Below are 12403 nucleotides of genomic sequence, written 5' to 3'. Positions count from 1 at the left end.
TGTATATTTTTCATACCCATATTTTCTTTTTAAATATATGCTCTTCTTTTTTATAGTGTACTATTTTTTCCTTTGATTTGCTATTCCTTTTATTCTTTTAGTATTTTTTAACACACAATATTTGGTTCATATATTTCCATTATTTCAAATTCTGGAGAATCTAATTCTTTTGTTTTGTTTATTGATGTTTTCTTATGGTGATTTGTAGACTTTAAAAATTGTGAATTCATATTAAATAGGGTAGTGGGGGAGTGGTTCATTGTCTTCTTAGCCCTGAGATCGTGTCTTCTTTCCAGGTGTGAATAGTTCAACCCCATTCTCACACCCCAGGATCTGTATCCCACAAACAAACTGCTAGTTGTGCAGAGCATGAACTTGTACTATTGCTGTTTTAAAATGGTTTTTTGTATTCTTCAAAAATTTTTTTAATTTCTTTTTTTTAGAGACAGCGAGGAAGGTGGAAGAGAGAGAGACAGACAGACAGACATCAACTTGTTGTACCACCTATCTATGTATCCCTTTGTTGATTCTTATATGTGCCCTGATGGGGATCAAATCTGAAACTTTAGCACATTAGGACAGCAGTCTAACCAACTGAGCTACCCAGCCAGGGCTCTCTTTCAGTAGCCTTTATTTCAAAGGTAACTATTTATTTAAACATTTCATTTTGTTTTATCCTTTATTTTTGTGTGTTTGTACTGGAGGGAAGTCTGTATAAGGTAACTTATTCCTCCATGTTGCTAAAAGTCCCATTATTAGAACTGTGAATATTGTTCATCACTGGTTCTAGCCATTCGATGAAATTTACTTATTTTTTCTTGAAGCCATTCTTCATGCAGCTCATTACTTGTTTTGATTTGTATAAATTTCTTTCTAAGTGTGGTACACATCTGTTAGCCTGGGAGTTAATTTAATTGCACTTGGGAAGTTAGACTCTTTCTTATTCCCCATCTTCCTCCTTCTTATTTTCAACCTTATTTTGCTGGAGCACATCCTTAGGTAATTGCTTCAGAAAGGATACTTAGAAGTAAATGGCCTGAGCCTTTGAATGTCTGAAGATGTCTTCATTTCACTTTCACACTTAATTGATAATTTTACTGGCAACATAAGTTTAAATTCAAAATAACTTTCCCTTATTATTTTAAAGTCACTGCTCCAGTGTAGTTTAGTGTCCAGTTCACTGATGGGAAATCTTATGTCAATTTTAAGTAAGTGATTATATTCTCCCTTTCAGAAAGTGTTAGGGGCCTCTCTATATCTTTGACTCTGAAGTTTTGTAATTATTGTAACTCTGTATGGCTTCTTCCCCCATTCATTTGATGGCTCCTCTTTATATCATACTTTTTCTGAAGAGCAGGAAATTTTTTTCTTGTATTTGTCAACTTCTACCGCTCTATTTTTGTTTTCTCTTTCTAGAGCTCCAATCAACAGGTATTGGATTTACTGAACTGCTTTTCTATGCTTTTTTCCTAGCATAGGAAAAAAGAGTACATCTCTTTGACATCTGGTTGTACATTCCAGGAGCTTTCTTAAACTTTATTTTTTAGCCCTTCTAACAAATTATTTTTATTTTAATATCCATTTTTTAAAATGTCAAGATACTTTTGCTTGTTTTCTGATTGCTGCTCCTTAATAGAATTCTGTTTTTTGGTATATGGAAACAATAACTTTTTAATCACTCTGAGGGTACTGACAGTTTTTTAAAAAGTTGTTTTAAGTGATATCCCTTTTACATTAGTCACTGTTTATTTTTTCCATGCTTCTTCATATGGCTAGTAATTCTTGATTATATATTTTTTAAAATTAAAGACTTCATTGACTTTCCTGGTTAATTGGTGTTTTCCTCCATTATTAGGTACATACTTGTTTCCAAGATAGGCTCATTTCCCTGAAATGATGATTGAGAGGTTTTGTGTACCAGTGGGCTCTGCTGACTTCTGGACTGACTTTAGGGTGAGGAGGCAAGAGCTGGCCTTCAGTCTAGAGCCCACAACTTTACAAAAGTCAGAAGGAGAAACATTTACTGAAATGCCAAATGCACGTTAGAAGCACTGCCTCACCTTAACTAATTCAAAAAGATTTTCCATTAATTCCTCGGCTTGCAGGCCCCCACTGCTCATACCTGCTTTCTGTCCTGGCTGACTCCGTGCTCAGAGCTTCTTTCTAGATGGTCACCTCCTTTCCCATGGTGGTCTTTCCTGCCCTAATTCTAAATTCTGTTTCATCAGTAACTTTCCTCTAAACATTTTCTTATCCCATTCTCTTCAGAGTTCTTCCTAGTCTTTGTAAAAAGTTACAGTCATTTAAAAACAGTGATAAGATAGGGAGAAAGCAAATGCTTTTGCTCTCTTTTTTAATCTTTGACTTATTATTTTTCCATTTTGCAATCTGGAAAGTTGTATGCTAAATTTTATCAATTTAACATATTTTTAACATAAAATATATAGATGTATTAAGAAAGATGTGCAATTATTCACCACAAAATGGTAGAAGAGGTTATGTTTGGATGGTGGAGTTGTGGGTAATTTTATTTTCTTTTAATCTACACTTTCTAGAATTCCCATAGTAGACACTACTATTTTCATAGTGGAAAATAAGTTTTAAGTGCTGATAATAAAAGTGAAAGCTACTTTTACTCTTAAAAGTAATAACAGAAAGAGACCCTGGCATTTGAGAGGAAAAGTGAGAGTTACATTCAGAGACCTGTAAGAATCCCAGCTTTCACTGAGAACACCATTAATTGAGAGGTCATTGTATGTGAGATGCTTGACTGCTCTAAGCTATCAGGTTTGTTTTTGATATATATTTCACATACAACCATAGGAGTCAGATACTATTTTTTTAACTGTCAATTAAATGGATGAGGCCCTTTCAGATTTGCTTTCCACTGACAGTTGAAAATAAAACTGCCAAAAGTCTACTGTAGGAATCATACACCGATACCACCTACAAAGGTCCAGATGGGTAATGACTGAAGTGACTACCTGAGTCTGTGCCAATCTACAGAGCATGTGCTAAGCCCAAAGTGGTCAGCTACTATTCAGCTCTCACTGAATGCTGGCTTCTGTTTTTAAAAGTCCTTTATGTTGAAGTTCAATTTACACATAGTGAACCGCACAGACCAATGTATAGTTTAATGAGTTTTGCCATGCATTTTAGGCTACTATAAATAAAATTTTTTTGTTATCCCAAATTGTCTCCTGTGTTCCTACAGTCAATCACTGCCATACCCCTAACTCAGGCAACCTCATATCTGATTTCAATCATCATACATTAGTTTTGTCTATTCTGGAACATCTTATAAATAGAATATCCAAATTTTAAAGAGAATTTGAAAATACATTTTAGTGAAAAAAATTTTAAGAACTTTTTATTGTTATTGTTATTTATTTATCTTTAGAGGGGAAGGGAAGGAGAGAGGGAGAGAACTATCAATGTGTGGTTGCCTCTCCTGTGTCCCCTGCTGGGAACTGGCCTGCAACCCAGGCATGTGCCCTAACTGGGAATCGAACCACAATCCTTTGGTTCCTAGTCCCATGCTCAATCCACTAAGCTACACCAGCCAGGGCATGAAAAACATTTTTTAAAGATTGTATTTTTTTATTTTAAAGAAATGGGGAAGGGAGAGAGAAAGAGTGGGAGTAAAACATCAATGTGTGGTTGCCTCTAGCATACCCCATACTGGGGACCTGGCCTGCAACTCAGGCATGTGCCCTGACTTGGAATCAAACTGGTAATGCTTTGGTTCACAGGCTAGTGAAAAAATTTTAATTGTTGGATATCAACATATATTTTTATAAAACAGCCCACCAGCAAGGCAATCACTTTGTGTCTGGTCTACAATATAAAGCAAAAAATATTTTGTATGACTTTATTAATTCCTCTCATAATTGATAGTTTTGAGACTGACCATTTTTGTAGCAACTAGTAGCACATTGTTTAAAATAGAATGGTAAGCCTAACCTTCAGGGCATCAAGAAAGCAATGAGAATGGGAGGCTGAATCCCATTTCATAACCTGCCTTGGGGTAAAATAAATGCCAGGGAAAGGGTGGGTAGAGGCTGATGTAGTGAGAAAAGGATAGTTGGGGAACATTTAGAAGACATAACAAAGAAGAAACAAAGAACACGGGGTTGCTGCTACTTTGACAACACTGTACAAAACTGATCTTCACATCACCTTACAAGAATCCCACAGGAAAGGCCCTGCAAGATCCTATGTGATCTTCAGCACCCACCCAAACTCCTGCCCCACCCACAGCCTTGCCCATCTACGTTGATTTCATTTCTTTCTGCCTCCTGCCTTGTCACTCTGTTCCAGCCACCAAACCCTCTGGCTGTTTTGTGGACATGCCAGGCACGTATCTGCCTCAGGGATGTGTGTTGGCTAGAAGCTCCACTCCCAGATAGCTTTGTAAGTTTTTTTCATCACCTTTAAGTCTATGCTCAAGATCATTTTTTCATGTCACCTTATTTTAAATATTACCCAGCCAACTCCCTCACTATCTTCTTTCAAGCTTTTCATTTCTCTATAGCACTCATCACCATATAACCCACATTGTGTTTTGCTTCTTTATTTTCTGTATTCCTTCCTCCCTGCATGAGACTTAAGCTACCTGAGCATAGGTACATAGTAGGAATTCATTAGACATTTGTTTAACAAATGAGTGAATCAAGGAAGAAAAGAAAAAAGAGGAATTCTGGCTAAAACAGAGGTATGGGTAGATACGCTTTGTCTCTTCACACAACCAAATGAAGGAAACAACCAGTTTTAAAACAAAACCAATGGTAACTGCTAGAAAATCAAACTGGGAAGTTGGACAACCAAGGAGTAAAGAGGAAACATTCACTGAGACTGGCAGGAGGGGCAGAGAGAGGCAGCTGGGGTGAAGAGGACTCATGGCAAGGTGATGGCTGGCCAACTGGGTGGTTCCATATTTGCCTGTGGACAAACCAGGAGGAACAATTGGGGAGTGAGAGAGATCACACAACTTATGGCTTCAGTGTGAGGAAAATAAAGCCTCATAACCTCTGGCTATAAAAATCTATGGGGGTTGTACAGCAGGAGAAACTGCCAGTCTCTTGAAAACAGGGCAAGAGCCAAGCAAGTGGCATTGTCTCCTCTCTGACCCCTTCCCCACATATAGCACCACAACAGCAGTGAAGTGGGTTGCTCCGCTTTGGCAAATACCTAAGGCTCCACCCCTTATAACATAACAGGTATGCCCTCCTTGCCATATATATATATATATATATATATATATATATATATATATATATATGGCCCAAATGAAAGAATGGATCAAATTCCAGAAAAAAAACTATGTGATGAGGAGATAGCCAACCTATAACATGCAGAGTTCAAAACACTGGCAATCAGGATGCTCACAGAATTGGTTGAGTATGGTCACAAAGTAAAGGAAGATGTGAAGGCTATGCAAAGTGAAATAAAGAAAAATATATAGGGAACCAGCAGTAAAGGAAGGAAAATGGGACTCAAATCAATGATTTGGAACAAAAGCAAGAAATAAACATTCAACTGGAACAGAATGAAGAAACAATTCAAAAAAATGAGGAGAGGCAGAGGAACCTTTGGGACAACTTTAAATGCTCCAACATCTGAAATATAGGGGTGCCAGAAGAAGAGGAAGAGCAATAAATCAAAAACTTATTTGAGATAATAATGAAAGAAAACTTCCCTAATCTGGTGAAGAAAATAGACATACAAGTCCAGGAAGCTCAGAATCCCAAAGAAGATGGACCCAAAGAGGAATAGACAAGACACATCATAATTAAGTTGCCAATGATTAAAGATAAGGAGAGAATCTTAAAAGCAACAAAAGAAAAGGAGACAGTTCCCTACAAAGGAGTGCCCATAAGATTATCAGCTGATTTCTCAAAAGTAACCTTGCAGGCAAGAAGGGGTTGGAAAGAAATATTTAAAGTCATGAAAGGCAAGGACCTATATCCAAGATTACTCTATCCAGCAGAGCTATCATTTAGAATGGAAGGGCAGATAAAGTGCTTCCCAGATAAGGTCAAGTTAAAGGAGTTCATCATCCCCAAGCCCTTATTACATGAAATGTTGAAGGGACTTATCTAAAAATAGTCAAAGCTATAAACAGTAAAATGACAACAAAGTCACAACTGTCAACAACTGACCCTAGAAAGACAAAAACAAACCAAGCAAACAACTAGAACAGGAACAGAATCACAGAAATGGAGATCACATGGAGGGTTATCAGTGGGGAGGTGGAGAGGGTAGAATGGGGGAAAGGTACAGGGAATAAGAAGCATAATTGGTAGGTACAAAACATACAGGGGGAAATTAAGTATAGTGTAGAAAATGGACAAGTCAAACAACTTATATGTATGATTCATGGACATGAACTAAGGGCGGGGAATGCTGGAGGAAAAGGGAGTACTGGGTAGAGGGGTATAAAGAGGAGAAAAATAATGGGACAACTGTAATAGCATAATCAATAAAATATACTTTCAAATGTTCAGAATAAATAATAAAAGAAGAAAGAAATGAAAAGCTTTCTAGCTTTGGAGATGGTTGTTAAAATGTTCAACAAAATAGACTAGTTAAGAAAATTTTATCATTTCTTTTTTTAAAGATTTTATTTATTTATCTTTAGAGGGGAAGGGAAGGAGAGAGGGAGAGAAATATTAATGTATGGTTGCCTCTCGTACATCCCCTGCTGGGAACTGGCTTGCAACCCAGGCATGTGCCCTGACTGGGAATCGAACCACGATCCTTTTATTTACAGGCCTGCACTCAATTCACTGAGCTACACCAGCCAGGGCATCATTTCTTATTATATTCCAACATTTAATTGCTTTGGGACAGTAAACACTTAAGGGACCAATATTAAAGACCAGAACAACCCTGACTATACTTATTATCTTCAAAATATTAGATTTATGAGAGGATAAATGCATATACAATATGTAAACACATGACTGGGCATTTGACGCTAATGATAATTTTTTTCATTAGATTTAAAGTTATGATGACAAACCATCTTTTCCTAGTATATTTATTCCTACCTTAATTCATTTTAAGAAATAGGTAAAGAATAACTTCCAAAAGAACAAAACAGTATGTGGCCAATGTTACTAAATCTTTGGAACAATGATTAGCAATAAACACATGAAATGAACCAAATAGTAGAAAAAATTTGTTAATGGCAGTGAGCATAACCAGCTCTAGGTCGATGGAGAGGTGGGGGCTGAGCGGGTCCTGTAATTCTCTACTAGATTTTTGACACAAGGTAAGGGCAGTTCTTCTGAGACACCAAAGTTAAAGAACTCCAGTGCCAGTAACTTTCCACTCCAGAAAGAAATATTCCCCAATGTAAGACATTATTTAGAATTAAATCAGACTCTGGAATTGGTCAATGCTGGATTAGAACACCTATATTCAGGTTGCCCCATGGAGACACCATTCCATGCACCATGTATGGAAGACCGCAGAGAACTCAAAGGAATCAGTAGCCAGAAGCCCACATTTACCAACACCTAGCACGTGGGATGAAATGATTTGCTTAAATTTTAGAAAACTTGAGAATAAACCCGTAGCATTTTTCAAACCAAGCAGAGACAAAACAAAGAAATTAAACGCAGCTCCTTGTAATGCACAGGCCTTCTTACCCTTGTTCTATGTTTCCTCCTTAATGCCTTGCCATGTTTTGTGAACTCATGTCCATCTCTCTTTGACTGATCTGACAGTCACACACACACTGTTTTTTTTCTTCTTCTAGGTTTTTTGGATGAGAAAAAAAGAGTAGGATAAACAAATAAATTTCATGGATTACAATTTAGTAAGTTATACCTTTAAATCTAAGAATAATTTTCAAAGTGTGAATATCTGCAGAATTTACAATGTATTGGCGACAAAATTAGGTCCCAACAAATGATCAAAGTAAACAATGTGCTTTTTTCCTATCCCAGTTCTGGTAACTCAATAGTCCACAACTACTTGAGAAGGTGTGAGGATCATTTTTTTTTATCTCAGTTTGGACACAGAAGCTCACATTTCAGCACTGATCAAGGTGATCATCCTTATCCCTTGCCGACACCTTTCTCCTCCACCCCCAACAAGTCACAGATCACCTCTAGGAGAAAATTTCAATAAGCTATTAAACACTGGTCACAACACAGAGAGAAGACACATAATCATCTCTGGGGACCTTTAGGAACAATTAATCATCTTAGATAGGCAAAGTTGCACCTGATTCAGTCCATCAAAATGTACTAGTTGCTGAAAACTTGCAAAACATTGTGGGAGTACTAGACTGATGATGAGTCACAGCACTTTCCTTGAATAAACAGAAATTAATTTGGACTGCTTTTTAGAAAGGCGTGTTTAGGCTTGGTTACCATTAAGTGTGTGTAATAAGAATTTTGTGGGCTGGCTTTCTGTCTTTAAGTGACACAGCCTTAGAATCAGTTAGTAATGATTATTTTCATTAGTAGGTCTTAATCTTGGCTGGGCATTAGTGTTTTCTGGGTATTGTGTTCAGGGGATGGGGGCTTTTAAAAAATAGAGATGTTTTGGCCTGCCCCTGTCCAATTAAATCAGAATCTCTGACACAGTTTTTTTTTTTTTTTAAATAAACTGTCCAGGTGATTCAACTTCATTAAGAACCATTAATCCTATATTGCAACCTTATTTTATATGTTCCAATTTTAACATCCGTATAAAAATTAAGGTCCAAAGAATTTAACTTGTAGCTTGCCCAAGATCACAAACCTAGTTAATGGCAGAGTTTGGGTTGAAGTCATAACTTCCATTAACTTACTCATCTAGTAAATGTCTTTCAATGACATTCTAGCATTGTGACCAGCCACCTAGTTATTACTCAAGAATAAGATAAGTCAAAGCTGGGTCATATCTAAGGGTCAGTAAGGCTGGTCCCGATCCAAGTTAAAAGGGGACAGTAAGCTTTGTGGTTCTGGCATTCTGTCTCTCTCAGTATGATTCAGGTCTCTGGGAATGTTAAGGAATCCTTTCGTCTAGGTACAATCTGTCACTGTTCGTGACCCACTCTCCCATTTTACTAGTTCCAGCAGCCCCTCTGCTTACCCAGATCTAATATGAAGCACAAGGTGGAAGGGGACAGGGTCCCCTGCTGGGCGGTCTGGTGCAGTTCAATAAAACCTTGGTCAGTGGGGATGAGAGCTGGCTCCTAGGCCCTAGGTACAGAAGAAAGGAAAGTTAACCCACAGTTCCTGCTTTGTTTTTTGAAAGAAGTTATGTCCCAAATATTTGTTAACGCTATCCATTCGCTCCTAATAACAACAAACTCTATTCCGAGACACAACTACTGTTATCACAGTGGTTACATTAAAATGCTAATTATATAATTAAAGATTATATATATATATATAGCTATAGATACGTCTATTTATAGCTATATATATATTCTTCTTAAAGGTGAACTATGAGGGAGAGAGATCGATTCAAATTTTGGACTCAACCATTCCCAAACTTAGCAATTCATGGCTACAAAAGTTGGCATGTGAGAAACTGTCCTGATGCATGCATCAGTACTAGAAGAAATCATCTCAAAGGCACTTTCCTTGAGTAGAACAACAACAAAAACATCTTGAAAAATGATATTCATAATGGTCAAGATAACAGTTGATCTTTATCAAATAAAAAATAGGACTAATTGAATTTTAGTCCTTTACAAATAATACAATTACTGCTTCCCATTCACAGAATACTTACTCAAAAGACCATTTGAAAGTGAATTAAATTATATGCACTCAGTTTGCCCTTGCTTCATTTCTATTTTCCTCCATTTACCAACTCTCTGATCCTAGTTCTAAAGTGACATCTTATTCCTGGGGACCAGGAATCTTCTGAAACATATGCAACATTTTGAATGGGTGTTTGTGTTTTTTTCCTGGTGATGAAATCCCTAGTTTGGGCCAGATTTTAACAAAGACGTGTCCTCTCCCCAAATCTCCCTAAAATTCAAGGGTGACGTTGGAGAGATGATGTTGGTGGCGCTATCCACAATGAAAGGTTTTATGAAATTGCCCTCTAGAACTATCCTTGAAAAGAAGGATTGGAAGATTTCACGAAATTGGATTTATTCTCCAAAAGGATGGACTTAGATAAAACATAGTTTGGAAAGCACCAGAGGATTAAATTTATTCATGCTGACATTTTCTTCTTCAGTGTAAGATTTCACTAGTTTGGAACCAAAGGAAAAGGAAAACCATCACCTCATTTTTCTTGTTGATTTTGACTTATTAACTCAATGGTAATGCAAATGGTAGGGTAAATGGACATATCTTCTCATTTAGTTATTTCCTAGAAAACCTTTTACTTTGGAACTACTAAAATGCAGACTATCCATGATAGTAAAAAATTACAAAATGATTAAGATACCAAAGTACACACTGGATATTTAGAATGAAATGAAAACTCAACTGTGTCTGCTTTTAAATTGAACAGGCAGTGCAAACCTTGCAAACCAGTCCACTGTTGCTGCTGTTGTTTTAATTAGAACATTCCTCCATGTGCCATTCTTCTGCATTTCTTAGCAAAGTGCCTCATACAGGGAAGGTGCTCAAATACTGGTTGGATTGAGTCAATTCTTTTGGTATCGCTCATAAATTAATGAGGAACGTGTAACTCTGTATAGTTTCAGAGTAGTTAAAGAGAGAAAAAAAAGAAATCCTACGTAACAGAATTGGGGCTTCAGGTGTTACCTAAGACTAGAATGCTTTCCAGCAGTGCAATTAAGATATCAGCCATAGCAACCTTACCTAGGAATTCTTCACCCTAAGTTTCTTTCAAATGCAAATTAGTTTCACTTTCTCTTTCCAGCCTCCTGACCCCTGCCTGAAAGTCGCCTGCCACAAATACTACAGTAATAAGGGTTACCTAGCAAAAACTTATTTCAAACTCCATTTCAGGAAAGAAGGGGAAGGGTCAAGTCAAGGAACGTCCATAAAGGACCCATGGACAGGACCAGGAGGTGGGGCGGGAGGACTGGTTGTTGGGAAGGGAGGGCAGGGCAGGGGAGAGCAATGGGGGGGAAATGGGGGCAACTGTAATTGAACAACAATAAGAAGAGGACAAAGAGGCTTATACAGTTGACTCTTGAACTATGCAGGGGTGAGGAGCGCCAACCCACATGCAATCAAAAGTACAAGTACAACTTTCGACTCCACTCCCCCAATCTTAACTGTGAGTAGCCCAGTACTGACCGAAGCCTTACGAAACATAAACAGTGGAGTAACATTTTATGGTATATGTATTATATACTGTATTCTTACAATAAAGTAAGAGAAAAGAAAGCCTGATTAAGAAAACCATAAAGAAGAGAAATTATACTTGCACTATTGTAGTGTTTATTGAAAAACACCCCCCCATAAGTAGATCTGTGCAATTCAAACGGGTATTGTTCAAGGGTTGACTGTACCTCCTATCACACATTTCAAATTCCCCTCCATTTCCAAGTATACCTTAGATTATACATTTCTATCTGACGCAAATTGTTCCCAGTTTGCAGATAAGAAAAAGCTGAATTTCAGTCCCCCGCTCCAAATTGCCATTTCAGTTGTTATAAAATTCCCATTTATGTTTTAAAATTCTAGACCCCAGACTGACAACACAGTAGGTACCACAGTTGGGCAGAAGACTCTGGCCTTCCTCACCGCCCATCCACCCTCTTCACAGCTCTAGGCTCCTGAAGCCTCCCACCCTGGGCTTGACTTCTGAGAACGCCGGGCCTGGGCTGGGCCCGGCCGGAGGGCGCACTCAGTGGGGTCAGTAAACTGATTTCCCGCTCGGCTCCTTCCTAAACCTGGGCTAGGAGCCTCCTACACGCGAATGCCCGAACCGCCTGTGCGGTGAGGGGTTAGGAGGGAGAAGGGTGTCAAGCGGGAAGCTGCCACCACCAGGGGTTAGGGCAGGGGACGCAAACCCCTTGGTTAGCGGAGGGGCCTGCGACCCGAGGTTCACACCTTGCGCGGTAAAAACCTACGCTGCAGCCACTGAAGGGAAGGGTATAGGGGAGCTTTGCAAAGGACAGCACTTCTGCAGACTTAGCTTTAGAGAGGGCGCAGGTGTGAGCAAGTCAAGTTGGTGGATTATTGTTTTTAGGAAAGAGTGAGAACCAGAGAGAGAGAGCGCCAGAGCCGAGCAGAGCCACCAGGAAAGGCGACGACTGTCCCCGGGAGCCCCCGCGGAGGTTGGTTTGCAGTCCCGGCGGTCAGAGCTCCGCACGCTCCCGCTCCTCCCGACCTGGTGCCCAGGTTACCGGTCCCCGGCGGTCGCCCGCGCGCACTCACCGGCCCGCGCTGCCCGGGGCTGCCCTGGGCGGAGCCGCCGCCGCGCTGCGCTCCGGAGCCTCTGCCACCTCGGACGCCGTGCCGCT

The 12403-nt window shown here is 39.0% G+C and overlaps 1 protein-coding gene across 2 annotated transcripts in view; it reads right to left on the bottom strand.

Moving 5' to 3' along the window:
- Positions 1–12403, bottom strand: part of SLC26A5 (solute carrier family 26 member 5) — a 60764-nt gene extending 48361 nt beyond the window's left edge. The window contains exons 1-3 of one of the 2 annotated variants that reach the window (XM_037167711.2): positions 12318–12403; positions 9091–9200; positions 7656–7761 (exon numbers count right to left, since the gene is read on the bottom strand). The gene's annotated coding sequence lies outside the window, so the exon portion shown is untranslated. The remainder of the gene's footprint in view (positions 1–7655; positions 7762–9090; positions 9201–12317) is intronic. The other variant, XM_037167712.2, reaches the window with a different exon arrangement.

This window comes from Artibeus jamaicensis, unplaced genomic scaffold (genome assembly GCF_021234435.1).
Source record: "Artibeus jamaicensis isolate MK-2021 breed Jamaican fruit bat unplaced genomic scaffold, CSHL_Jam_final contig_518, whole genome shotgun sequence".
Lineage (NCBI taxonomy): Eukaryota > Metazoa > Chordata > Mammalia > Chiroptera > Phyllostomidae > Artibeus > Artibeus jamaicensis.
The sequence above is the reverse complement of the archived record's forward strand: the minus strand, read 5'-3'. Positions and strand labels throughout refer to the sequence as shown.